Below are 11515 nucleotides of genomic sequence, written 5' to 3'. Positions count from 1 at the left end.
TTATGGACGCTTCCCATTAAAACTATAGAGGGTCTATGTTTGGTCAAAGTTTTGATTTATACCAGGCTGCGACTGATTGCTCTGAACATCACTGAATGTATAACTTTCGATTAATCCTGTGTTAGAGGCTTAGTCGAAGATGGTCATGGTATTAGCTGCATATTGTTTTTTATTTATTACTTTATTCTTAGCTATACCTTGTTTCACAGATGATAGAAGTAAATAAAACTTAAATAGTTATAAATTTATAAAGAATAGAAAAAATTCGATCACGAGGCGGGACTCGAACCCGCATCCTTCGCGCCATTCCGGGGCGGATGCCTTACCAACTCAGCCACTCGTGACCCGCCCGGATGCGGGTTCGAGTCCCGCCTCGTGATCGAATTTTTTCTATTCTTTATAAATTTATATTTATAAAGCATTTGAATGCCATAAAACCAAAAATATAAATTCAACTTAAATAGTTTTCACAAAAATTTGTGGGACGTGATTTTATGATAAGAATGGGAAGAAAATTATGTTCTTACGTATTAAATATTAATTCGTTCATAAATTAAGCTGACTCAAGAAAATTGTAACAACTTTTCCCAATCATTCAATTCCTTTCATTTATTAGATAAATCAAGTGGTATCAATGGTGAGAAAGCTACTTTTTACAATTGATAATGAATTTATATTCTAGAAAAGTGTTAATACAATAACATATTAACACTTCTAGTAAACAAATTAATGATCTATGTCTGTCTTTATGAAAAATGCCGTAAGTTCTTGGAAGATACCTTGATAGAAGAATTTCTAGCCGGTTTTTCTGCGTAGAAAATACTTTAGGACACGGTGGTTACTGGGAAAACTATGTTATGACGATTCTTAATTGCTTCTAGATCAAGTCTTATTGAATGAATAAATGTTTAAGCTTGAGTATAAACAATGTCCAAGTTCTAGAAGATTCCAAACCAGATCAGAAGCTGCCAGGTACCCGTAAACTGAAAGGCGTGAAGCCCAATATAAATCAGACTCGGATTTAGATCGATGACGCCAGCTGACGGCCGCACCCGTGTCAATGTGTCGACGGTTTGTGAATAATTGCTGAGAAGGCTATTAGAGATAATTCTTGTACTTTTTACAGGACTTTTTACTTCAAAAATAATATTTTTTTAACTGAGTCATCATTTGTACCTTCTTATATGTGGGACCAGCTTTCGGCGCGTGATTTAAAATAAAAACCCGAATAGTTCCCTCTCCCGTGGGATTTCCGGGATAAAACATATCATATGTGTTACTCCAAGTTACCCTCTATATGTGTGCAAAATTTCATTCTAATCGGATCAGTAGTATTTCAGTGAAAGAGTAACAAACATACATACACATACCTACATTTCTTTTGTTTTTGAGAACTTCTGTTTTAACTTAGCACGAGTTCTCGTTTTTCGTATATAAGATGGTTTATAGTAATAGGATGTAAAATTGTGTTAAATTATTTATGAGCTACTGCAGTATGCTTAAACTTGGCAACTACATAGTATTATAATCGTTTACAATAAAAAAAGAAAACTTACAATGTTGTATATTATGCATGTTATGTATATGTTGTATGTTATTATTATGCATAAAGTTAAAATAAACTCTAAACTAACTGTTGGATTCACTATTAAAACCTGGCTTTGCTTGTTTTGTATAAGCTGTAACTATCCTTCCACGAATCCATATCATTTCCACGAATAAATTTTAACTTGACTTAAAGTTTAACTTTAGCCAACTATCAGTAAGTATCTACATAATATTATAAAACAGTCTTCCACCGGACCTCTGTGTGTCTGTTTACGATAAACTAAAAACTACTACATCGAATTTCATCCTATTTTCACAAGTGAATAGCGTAGTTTCCAAAGAAGATTTAATTACATAATTCATTATGTTTTAACTACACGAGCGAAGCCGCGTGCAGAAAGCTAGTTACTAATAAATAGTTCCTCGCTCTCGATATCAAGGTCGGCCCCACATCTCAATCACGGACATAATGAAGACCTTCACTCGTGAGGGATTTTGGGCAGAAATATAAAATGCTAGTCAGCTGATAATTCTTAATTATCTTTCGTGTAATATAGAGATACAATTATTTTTTGTAAGGCATATTCGATATGATATGATAGTCCTCACATATTGTAATAATCATCAACGGGTTAGAATCAGTGCGTCTAACTAAGATCTCATGAAAATTTTTGATACACAATAAACTAAAACTATAATACACTAGCGGGTTTTACCAGCATTTCTCCGCTCCCGTTGGTCTAAGCGTGATGATATACCTATAACCTATAGCCTTCCTCGATAAATGGGCTATCTAACACCGAAAGAATTTTTTTCAAATCGGACTAGTAGTTCCTAAGATTAGCGCGTTCAAACAAACAAACAAGCTGTTCATGTGAGTAATATCATATAGATTTCAGATTACGATTGTTTATTCTATTAAAACGATCAATAAAAACATTAAAATTCAGGTTATTAACAGAATTTTTCAAACATTTTCTCAAAATATATAAATACGTATTTTTAACCCCATTAATCCTGAACACAAATGGAAGGATGAGTATATTTTATAATCTCTATGTGATTTGGCACTCAGCGGCCTATCCATTAATGTTCGTACATTTGAATCTCATACATTGAGTATTTGTGGGTTATATGCTATTATTGTGTATGTGGTGGTATTTATGTTAATGTGTTCTAAGCAGTCTTTTAAATATTATCTTATATATAAAATTCTCGTGTCACAATGTTAGTCTGCATACTCCTCCGAAACGGGTGGACCGATTCTCATGAAATTTTATGTGCATATCGGGTAAGTCTGAGAATCGGCCAACATCTATTTCTCATATGTACCACGGGCGAAGCCGGGGCGGATCGCTAGTGTGTATATAAAAGCACGACTAGTGCTATGTGAGTTTCATAATCTATAATATAAAGAAAACTAAGGGATTTTCAGTATCACACTCAGATTGGTGTTATTTTTATTAAAACTTATTTAAATTTGTATGAGGTATTACGGCTTAAGATTCACATTTCTATACAATTTTCTGAATAATGTAAATCGTAATACTTACCATTAAACAAATAATATAATAAAAATTAGATTTACCCTTAAGTAAAAAGGTCATCAGGTAATCAATACACTATATACTTCACAAAGACTATTTCCAAAACATTTTAACCAAAAACATTGTTTACAAATCTCTTCAGTTACCGAAAACAACATTTAAATAACCATTTGTACTGAAATCAAAACAATGCGAATAAAAGCTTAGATATTTTGTAATCTAAAAGGTATTGGGGAAACAAAAGCTTTTGCAGATGGTTTATATCATACAATGAGAGTATTAATTTTCTTAAATTATATCTCACTAGCGGTCCGCCCCGGCTTCGCCCGTGGTACATGTTTACGTTTTCTCTACATAAGAACCATCCTCGTACTTCAAGGAATTTAATAAAAAAAGAATTATCGAAATCGCTTCAGCCGTTCTCGAGTTATGCGCTTACCAATACATTTTGCGATTCATTTTTATATATAAGACTAGAGGTCCGGCCCGGCTTCGCCCGTGGTACATATTTCGCAATAAAAGGTAGCCTATGTCCTTTCTCGGGTATCAAAATATCTCCATAACAAATTTAATGCACATTGGTTTAGTAGTTTAGGCGTGATTGAGTAACAGACAGACAGACAGAGTTACTTTCGCATTTATAATATTATTATAGTATGGATATAGAACATATACATAATGTGTGTCTATGAAGGCTGTTTTGTTACTCTATATTATCTGAATTAAATTAAAAATTCATCTTGATTTATTTCAATGAACCAATCTATGAAATTTGAAATATTATTATTTAAACTCAATATGTAAAAAACGATTGTACCTACAAATTATATCTGGATATTCCTTGCTTGTTTTTGAGTAAATAAACTTTATTTTATTTTTTTATCTCTTTAAAAATCCAGAGCTGTGGACAAACGTTTGCATTATATCCGCATATTATTCATATAACCACTATATTTCAAAGGAAACCATCGGAATGAAAAATCAAACAAAAATGTTCCTCTTCAGGGGTGGATAATATAACTCCCATGGGAGGCCCGTCCCTACAGTGAAGAGAAAAAACATAATAGACTGATATTATGGTAATGAGGTGGATGATGTTTCGGCTTGTATTTTCTTGTTTTTTATTTTACGCGAGTATTTAAAAATATATATTACTAGCGGTCCGCCCCGGCTTCGCCCGTGGTACCTACATGTTTACGTTTTTTTTCATAAGAACCATCCTCGTACTGCAAGGAATAGATTCCGCAGCTCACGCGATGACAGAATTTTTAAAGTGAAACTTCTTTATCGGGGTTAGACAAAAATTTAGTGTAACATTTTTGCGTTACGCCGTACGCGTGACATTTTTGCGTTACGCCGTACGCGTGACATTTTTGCGTTACGCCATACTCGTGACATTTTTAAGGTCATAAAGAAGTTTCACTTCTTACGTGTGTACTCTAGTACACGCATACATTTTTTATTAAGGAATTTTCTACACCTTGGGTTACATTATTGCATTATTTATAAATATTTCGAATGTTTCATTTATGTACCCCCACATGTTGTATGCTCATATTATGTTGTAGATATCTATCAAATAACAAAAATGCAAAAACAGAGCATCAAACATTGCAGGATAAATATCAGTAAAAGCAAATGCAATCGAATACAATAAAACACAATTACTCCACTTAATCGGTAAGAAACAAGCGTAAACAATCAAGGCAGGACAAAATATAGACACTCAATAATCACTGATAAATCTTAATTAAACACGAGTTGAAACTAAGAAATCTCCAAGTTTTTCCAATTAAATGCAGAATAATGAAGTCGTAAACAAATTCTTTTCCTTTCGTTAATTACAAGCTCGGATAACTGATGAAGACTGAAGACAATTAGAAGAATTTTCGAGAAAAATTAGGAAGGGTACGTTGGCGGGACTCTCTGGAATGTTCAGTAATTAATTTTGAATAATCGAATTCTTTTTAGAAATGACTTCCGGCTGTGAAAGATAATTTTGAAACAAGACGGTAAAGGGTTTAAAAATTAAAAACTTTGAAGATTTTTTCAGGATTGATGTTATACACATATTTAGCATCGAATCAAAACTCGCGTAAACCTTATTTCCAATTTAACCACTCATAGAATTCACAACAATAAAATCTTAATACTATTATAAAGGCGAAAGTTTGTAAGGATGTATGGATGTATGGATGTATGGATGTTTGTTACTCTTTCACGTAAAAACTACTGAACCGATTACAATGAAATTTAGGACTCATAGAGAGGGTAACTTGGATTAACACATAGGATAGGTTTCATCCCGGAAATTCCACGGGAACGGGAACTATGCGGGTTTTCCTTTGAAAACGCGGGCGAAGCCGCGGGCGGAAATCTAGTAGTAACATACGTATTAGAACCTACATAAAACACATGGCATTCATTGTATGCTAAAATATATATTACACTCTAAATGCGAGGCCATTAATTAAATCACATCCTGTCAGATAACGTATTAGTCAAAGTAAAAATTCCGACGAACCAACGCGAAAATATTCATTCCCCATGTGGCACATTTTTTTCAAATTATCTGTCATTATCAATGAAAAATGGCGGCGCCCATTTGTCAAATGTACATTGAACTACGCGGAGGCGTTATTCAAACTCGTTCCCTTAAATGGGGCTTAATTTCTTAGGTTATCACCCTTTTAAGAATCTTATTCAAGTATTGATAAATATTCGGGACAAGGTCTTTCTTCTTAAAGATGGAGTTTTCCTACGCCTCTATACTTCGCGATTTACTCGTGGTACCTACTGTAAATCGGTTCATTTTTTGTTTTGTTCATTTATTCTATAAAAACAAAATCTTCAGGAAACTAACTATTTCTATTTAAATTGAAAACTGTAACCTAAATATTAATGTATATATATTATATGTGTATATTATATGTAGTTAGTAAAAAGTTGTAAAGTTTTTAACCATTTTACATTGTACTGCATTGTAGACCCAGATAATATAATACATATTGAAGTAATCTTAATTAGAGATTAGAATTAACAAGAGATACGATACCTACATGTAGGTGTAGATTATTGATTATATACTAGAATGCTATTATACCAGGACGATGAAGAATTTCTAGATTCTTCTAAGCCTTTGATGAGAAAAGTTTTGCCACGGCTGCCGCTTGATCTAAAATCTAAATAGTAAAGTGCTGTTAAATTATAGACTTTACATTTATTTCCGCGGCTTATTAATAAAACCATAAAATTAATTAACTCAATTACAGAAATTTACTTTAGGATCATTATATTACGAAGCTTTTAACTTCTGAATGTTTATATTATGTACTAGCGGTCCGCCCCCGCTTCGCCCGTGATACATATTTCGCAATAAAAGGTAGCCTATGTTCTTTCTCACGGTCTAAAGATTATCTGTACCAAATCTCATCAAAATCGGTCCAGTAGTTTATGCGTGAAAACCATACATACATACATACATATTACATACATACAAACCCTTCCTCTTTATAATATTATTAGTATTAGTATAGATAAATATACTCTCATAAATTAAGAAGCTAAATAAATTCTCTCCTATAGCAACATGATGAAACCAATGTAATCATTACCCAAATTAACTCAAACCTTATAAAAACAGCTGATATAATATTGAACACAATTGACTATAAATCGTGTCTATATTATTCACTAGCTGTGCCCCGCAGTTTTAACCGCGTTTATCCGCTTCTATTGGTCTTAGCGTGATGAAATAGCCTATAGATTTCCTCGATAAATGGGCTATATAACGGTGAACGAATTTTTCAAATAGGACCAGTAGCTACTGAGATTATCGCGTTCAAACAAACAAACTCTTCAGCTTTATAATATTAGTATGGATAAAAAAATCCCTTTTTCTCAGTAGCTTCTTAAATATCAGCTTTGTACATTTTCCTTGACCAAAACATCAAGAACACATACATTCTCCTATATTTAGGACACACTTGACGCTGCACCTGACTGACATGTATGAATAACAGCTATTCATCTCCAATGTACTGACAAATCGCGTCTGTGACCTAGGAAAAAGACGTGTGGCACTCGGGGACTGCCGCGGTAAAGCTATTGCATGCTATGCCTTCAAGCCACACGCGCCTGTCGGAGTGGGGAGCGTGAGGTTTTTCGTTACTAAATTTCTGGATTCGGTCCCCGCGCTCAAGGCCCGCGATAGAAGCTATGCAATAGCTTAATAAGGCCTTTCGTATTGTATGTATGGAAAGTATGATAATTGGTGTCTAAAATTATTGAATAGAATTATGGGCAATTTTTTCATTCGAAACCATAGGTTAAAATGTATCCCTATTCTGATAGACTCATAGAGAATAACATAATTATATAAAATGCTGAAGACGGACAAATAAAAGACATTCTTGAAATGGTTGTTTGATATGTTAGAAGAAAAAATAAATGGAAACCCATCGCTACAATTGCTTTCAGATGAGACGAAAGTCTAATATTCCTAAGGAGCATATTCACAAAAATTTTTTTTTCTCCAGAGCCTCGCTCATCGTCGCAGAGTGGCTAGCTTATCGGTTTTTTACCGGATACACTTTGGTGAGTGCGCTGCGGAACTACACGAACTTGTTCCGCCATCCCCATTCTTCCATCGATCGTCGAGGCGCACAGATTCTAGGCATCGCCATACGGTGGACGTTCCATGTACCCGGACTAAGCGGTTCGATTCCACATTCTTCATCCGAACCGCGAGGGACTGGAACGCGCTTCCTGAATCTGTGTTCCCCGACGAGTACAATATGGGGGTCTTCAAGCGAAGAGTGAACCGGTACCTACTAGGGAAGCGCGTACCATCTTAGACCGCATCTAGCTTTCCATCAGGCGAGATTGTGGTCAAGCGCTTCCCTATCTAGAGTAAAAAAAAAAAAAAAAAAAAAAATTTAATGTCGATGTGAAACCTTATTACCGTGTTTTATAATTGTTTCTTAATAGTTAGATATAATTTTTTTAATCATTAAACATCGTAGTTTTATTCAGTACATCATTTAAAAACAAAAAAATAACATTCAACATCATTAATTTTATTCAGTACTAGCGGTCCGCCCCGGCTTCGCCCGTGGGCCCGTATTTACGTTTTCTTTACATAAAAACCATCCTCGTACTTCAAGGAATATAATAAAAAAAGAATTATCGAAATCGGTTCAGCCGTTCTCGAGTTATGCGCTTACCAACACATTTTGCGATTCATTTTTATATATAAGATTTCATTTAAAAAACAAACAATCAAACAGTAGTAGTGTGGTAGGAGTAAAACATGACACATGAAAATGTAAAGTAGGTGTAAACAAAATGGCGTTAAGTTGAACAAAAGAAGCCCAGTAAATATAAAACAATTGGCTCAAATTGCAATTAAACCGGCAATTAATTTAATATGAACGCCGGCACAACTTAATTAAAATTACAGTAAACGAATGCGCTCTTTATTATACGCCTCCATTTTATTTTCTGTGTGAAACTATGAAAGAAAGTTTAAATCATAAAATAATAAGAAATGAACGGATTTCATTCTATTTTGTGCTCATTGTGATTTGTGGGTGGAATTATTGTATTTAAGCTCTTCTTTTATTAATAAAGTCAATATTATTAAAACTTGATGTAGTAATAGTAATTAAGGCGAATCTTTGGAAATAAAATTCAAGGGATTGTCTATATTATGCAATTAAATATTATGTCCTTTGTTAGTTAATATCAAAACTTTTGTAGTTTGACATGATAATATCGATATCAAGTTTCGGATAACATGTTAGTGTTATTAATGAAATCGTAAAAAGATTATTTACCCTTTTTATAGCGTATATTTAACATTATAACGTTTATAGACTGTAAAATTTTAACCATGGTAGTAGGTATACAAAACAACTGTCAATTTTTACGTAACATTCAAATCTAACTCTGAATGTAACGTAAAAATTTACTAATCTCACTCGTTTACCAATATATCAATATGATAATAAGTAAAAGAAGATAAGAATAGATAGATCTTTAATTTAGTTAATTATATCACGCCTCATAATATATTTAATGAGCCTACCTACGTTACCCACATTCAAATACTCAGACCCATTTGTGCCAAAATGCAGGAATTACGTTGTCCCAGATTCTGTTCGCATCATTAGCGGAAGTGCTCGCTTTGTGTTTAAAACAAAACTCAACACGTGTGATAAACTGGAGTACTTTTTATATTGAATCTAGGATATCTTCTAGGTTACCTGGATTTACGATTACATCTATGTCACTAGCTTTAACATTTAATCTAAGACTAGCTGTGCCCCGCGATTTTACCCGCATTGCTCCGCTCTTGTTGGTCTTAGCGTGATGTGATGAATATATAGCCTTCCTCGATAAATGGGCTATCAAACACCTAAATAATATTTCAAATCAGACCAGTAGTTACTGAGATTACCGCGTTCAAATAAATAAATAATATTAAAGTATAAATTATAAATCTTGTCCTAGGTTTTAATCCTGATATAGCTGAAATATTTGCTAACAATTTTCGATTAGTTTTACAATATTTTTTGCTTTACAATGTATGTTATAAGCTTTGCCGCTGAAAGTCAGCATGAAACAGTTATACTGCTAGCAGGTTTCTTTTTCTATTTTGTTGTTGTTTCAATAAAGACGATCTTCTATTACTTTTTGCCAGAGATGAAAGCAAAAACTTATTGCGATGTAAAGTTAGTTTAAACGGAAAATAACAAATAATTAAATTCAAAACTATACAACTTGTTTATTTATTTAAACATATAAGTTTGTGTGCAAGTCAATAATAAAGAATACTTTCAGTTGTTCAATTCTTATTTAACATGAAGTTAGAACATTTTACAGCGAGATCTGTCAGGAGCAGAATACTCAATTAAAAATGCATTTTAAAATTTTATTCCAGAAATTCATCGCCGGCAAATTTTAAGTTTACTTTCAATCAATTCTCTGATGAAGTATTTTAAGGATACTTGGAAATAATGGTAAAAATCTGAACAAATAGATTGCTTTTAAAATAATTTCTTCTGATTTCAAAACACACATACATAAACATAGATATACACTTTAAAACGTTTCAATGTTTTTCACACAGATTAATCAAATGATATTTTACTAGATTTCCGCCCGCGGCTTCGCCCGCGTTTTCAAAGGAAAACCCGCATAGTTCCCGTGGGATTTCCGGGATTAAACTTATCCTATGTGTTAATCCAAGTTACCCTCTATATGTGTGCTAAATTTCATTGTAATCGGTTCAGTAGTTTTTACGTGAAAGAGTAGCAAACATCCATACAAACTTTCGCCTTTATAATAGTATTAAGATTATACTGTTTACGGTGTCACAATCTTTCAATTCCATCTATTCACTTAGCTGTATTCCCATTATTTATAAATCTACTCACAGCTAAGATCAAAACAATAATAAATGAAGTGCCAACACACATACAGTATAATAATTTGATTAATCTGAAGCTAGTATTCACAGGAACACAGTTTCACAGCCGACCGGGTCCCTTACGAAGCCTTGTCAAGACATCTAATTCATTGATTGATTTATCATATAGATAACACAATTGACAGCAAGACAACATGGTTTGGGGCTGTTTGATAGATTTACGAGGTATTGTACAATTTTAGTTGAACTCTCTGTACGCTTGAAATCTGACCAATTGAACAACAATTAATTTAAGAAACACTTAGTTATAACATACAGATACACTGCAGATTTTGTGGTGATAATATGAAAGAAATGCAATAACTATTCTGTCAGTCTTATTATTCGGAACTGCAAATTGTGATTTTTTTCTGATGCGCTACATGTTTCTTTGATAAACGCTACATCTTAAAACTTACGAATGAGGATGCTTTTTATTTTTTTCTACACATTGATACTTACTAATATTATAAATGCAAAAGTATATTTGTTCATGTCTCTATTTGGTCCTAAACGTCTACACGTTCGTTCTACACGTCACAACGGAATTTTTGCACGCCTCATAAGCGAAGCGTTGAGGTGGGTACTACTGTCACTTCGCGCAAAACATCTGATTTTTCAAACTTAAAATGTCTTTATGTATCATTCATTGCACTTGTAAGATAATACATACACACTAGGGTGGAGTGAAAAACATTTTTTTTCATTTTCGTTTCGGCATACCTGTAAAAAGATGTCATTATTGCTCATAAATACACATGCAAAATTATATTTTGCAGATGATACATTTAGAGGTGCCCCCAACATCATGAACTTTCAGAAATTCAAAAAAATTAGTCGAAAATCATTAAAGTTTAATTTTGACAAATTAACGCTAAATCAGATTCTGTGTTATCTCGTTGGTTGCCAACGGGACGACACAGAATACATAATATTTCAATATATAAAA

General features: G+C 33.3%; 1 non-coding gene across 1 annotated transcript; it reads right to left on the bottom strand.

Annotated features, from left to right (window-relative positions):
- Positions 1–268: 268 nt before the first annotated feature.
- On the bottom strand, positions 269–344 carry TRNAS-GGA (transfer RNA serine (anticodon GGA)). Its single transcript has one exon. It is a non-coding gene; the product is annotated as a tRNA-Ser (tRNA).
- Positions 345–11515: the final 11171 nt, after the last annotated feature.

Source organism: Colias eurytheme, chromosome 21 (assembly GCF_061535395.1).
Source record: "Colias eurytheme isolate Ceu_HAF_F1 chromosome 21, ilColEury1 Martin Lab GWU primary, whole genome shotgun sequence".
NCBI lineage: Eukaryota > Metazoa > Arthropoda > Insecta > Lepidoptera > Pieridae > Colias > Colias eurytheme.
Note: the sequence above shows the minus strand (reverse complement) of the source record. Positions and strands in the feature narration are given on the sequence as shown.